This window comes from Chrysochloris asiatica, unplaced genomic scaffold, assembly GCF_000296735.1.
Source record: "Chrysochloris asiatica unplaced genomic scaffold, ChrAsi1.0 scaffold00042, whole genome shotgun sequence".
Classification (NCBI taxonomy): Eukaryota; Metazoa; Chordata; class Mammalia; order Afrosoricida; family Chrysochloridae; genus Chrysochloris; species Chrysochloris asiatica.
Window position 1 is genome coordinate 8,655,136 of NW_006408560.1, and position 3,404 is coordinate 8,658,539.

Here is a 3,404-nt window from a genome sequence, read left to right on the forward strand (position 1 = left end):
TTGTTAAGTAGCTTGATGAACTGGAATACCAGTATCTTCTTAGCTATGTGAACCAACAAATCCTCTTTTTTGCCTAAGCTAGTTTGAATTGAGTTTTTTTCACTGTCAACTAAAGGAATCTTGACTAATAAAACCTCTAGTGCTAAATATTATCTACTATCTGTAAATTAGTTACTAATGTGACTTCATGGAAGAATTGTAGAAAGGTGATTAAGAGAAAAGAAGAGTCAGAATTAGGGAAAGAGCTCTGTGAATCTTAAAAGCTTACGAGTGACTATCTAAGGGGCAACTATTGGTCTCTCCCCATTTAGAACAAAGAAGAGCGTGGGGAGGGGGGGAGGAATCAACGACTCATGATAAAAATTCACCCCAAAGAAAAATGGGTCACATGAACCTCCGAGTCCATAACCCTGAGACCAGAACTATATGCTGCCTGGCGACCACTATCATATGCTCAGAAAGGGATCACATTAGAAGGTCCTAGATAGAGTGGGGGGGAAATGTTGAACAAAATTCAAAATCATTGAAACGATTAGGCTTATGGTTGGATAGAGACTGGTGGAATCTCCAATATTAAGGCCTTTAGTCACTTTTCAGGCCTGGGACTGAAGCTCAATTTTCAGCCAAACAACAGACAGATCTCTAAGATGAATAGTAACACCTGGGAGATACTCACACCTTAGCACAATCAACCAACCATTCAAGATCAAAAGGGCAGCATTTGCCCAAGGACAAAGTTCAGAAGACTGGAAAGGCTAGGAAAGGAGGAGGAATGGAAATGGGGAACACATGGAGAAAGCCCACTTTATGTATGATGTTACATTATGGGGACTGTAATCAGTGATATTAAACAAAATGTATATGAATGGTTGAATGGAAAATCAGTTTGTTCTGGAAACCTTCACCCAATTCACAATTAAAAACAAAACAAAACAAAACTGGAAAGAGCAAGTCTGTGACTCCCCATGTCCCCACCTTTTTCTTTCTTTTTTTTCTGGTTTTCACAAGGTAATGGCATACTTCTTTAAGCCATTTAATTTTTCTTCTTAGGGTTGAGTTCTGGCCACTGACTTGAGTTCTGGCAGAATAACCTTGGACAAATTGCTGTGTTTTGCTGGGTCTGTTTCTATTTTGGAGGTGGTGGTGGTAAAAGGGGCTATTTCATCACCAGCAAAATAAAGGAACGGGGCTAAATGTGTTATTTATTAGTATTATTAACACGAGCCATGGTTTAAGTATTGTGTGTAGTTTCCACATATACCTCAATTACTCCCCACCACATTCCTCTGCAGCGTGTGGTACTAACCACGTTATGGTTCTTTCCCGGGCTAGCATTCTATAAACACTTGGTGAGCTTCCCTTCTGTGCATCTTACTCTCATGCACATGTGTATGACGAGTCATGTGTGACTAGTTCCTGATTTTCAAAAAGCTTATGTTCAAGTTAGAAATATATAGCTAAAATAGATATTGGATTTTTATGGTCCAAACTGCGTGGCACTGACCATAAACGCTGTGTTAACAAATTATCACCAATTTAGCAGCTGAAAACAACACACACTTATTATCCCACAGTTTCAATCTGTCAGGTGTTTGGACCTAGCTTAATTGGGTACTCACATCAGGGTCTCACAAACCTATAGTCAAGGTATCTATTGGGCTATGTTCCTTTCTGGAGTCTGGGGTCCTCCTGCAAGCTCATGGAGTTGTTCCTCTGCAGAATTCAAGTTTCCTGTGGGTGTAGAACTGAGGGTCTAAATTCCTGCTGACTGTCAGTGGGTGTAGGACTGAGGGTGCATTTTTTTTGCTACCAGTTGGAGACTACCCTCAGCTCCTAGAAGTTCCTGTAGTTCCAAGCCATGTGGTCCTCTGTGCAGACTAGTCACAATATGGCAGCTTACTTTTTCAAGGTCATCGGGAGAAATCTCTTGTTCTAGTCTGCTAAGGAGTTTTACACATGTAACATAATCATGGGAGTGACATCTATTCATCTTTGCTATATTCTTTTGCCTAGAAGTAAGTCACAGGTTCCACCCACACTCAAGTGGAGAGGATTATACATGACTCATTGGGGGAGTGGGAGGTGTTACCTTAAGGTGTATTTGTCATAGGAGCTTAGAAAAGGAGAAGTCAGAGTGAACTGGAATCATCAAGGGAGACTTCATGGAAGAGGGACTTAGACTCTTCTTTCTCAGTTTTTTCATAGGATCCCTTCCTCTCCCAGTCTTCTAAACTGGGAGGAGGAGAATTCTGTGGGTTCTGGCCTTGGCATTCCATCATCTCAATATACACTCTAATTGGGGGTTCTCATCTGCTACCACTGAGAGCTGATGGCTCCTAAGCCCCTTCCCCCAACGCCAGACTCAGGCATTGACCAATTACTGGGCAATTCCTCTTGGATCTCCTACAGGTCCCTTAAATGTAACATGCTCCAAACTGAACTCATTATCTTCCCTACAATTCTCTTCACCTTCCTTTGTACGCCATGTCTCAGCTACTCTTTTACCCAAACCAGGAATTTTATGCTATTCTTTCCTCCCTCACCCTCACACCTAAGATCCAAGTGGTCACCAGTTCTTTCTCATTAGTGAATCACCTCTGTATTCTCACCACTGCCTTACCAATCCTCACCTGAATTACTGCAATTGCTTCTTAATTGATCTATCTCAATTCATTTCCACACTTCCCACAGAGTAAGCTTTCTGAAATATAAATTTGATAATACTCCTGCTCTGCTTGAAAGCATTCAGAGGTCCCTAAATATTTAGGAATAAAATTCAAACTCCTGAGTAGGATATTTAATATCCACAGTCCTTCCAGATCTGACTTTTGCCCACTTCTCTCTACTTCCTTCCTTATTTCCTCTGCTCCAGTCCTGATGTGGTGCTGTAGGATAAGCATTGGACTGCTAAACCTAAGAGTAGCAGTTCAAACCCACCAGCTACTCCTCGGAAACCCTATGAGTTGGAACCGACTCTATGGCACTTAACAACAGTCCTACTGAATTGCTTGTAGTTCTTAGATTGCATCAGGTTCTTTTAAATCTCTGTGTTTGACAGTTGTGGAACTATTCTCCTTGTCAGAAATGCCCTTCAACCACGACTTTCCCTGCCTTGTTAACTCTTATCATCTATGAAAACTCAGCTTAGTGAGTTCATTTCATGAGACATTCCCCCTAAGTCCTATTCCTCCAGATGGTTGAAGGCTCCTTCTATGTGCACTTCTAGCAGTTCATGTGAGTCCTGGTGTGGCGCTGTGGGTTAATGTGCTGGACTGCAAAGTCGGTTTGAACTGCAGGGTCAGCAGTTCAAGCTCACCAGCTGCTCCTCAGAAACCCCATATAGAATCGCTATGGGTTGGAACTGACATGATGGCACTTAACAGCAACAACAACAACAACAACAA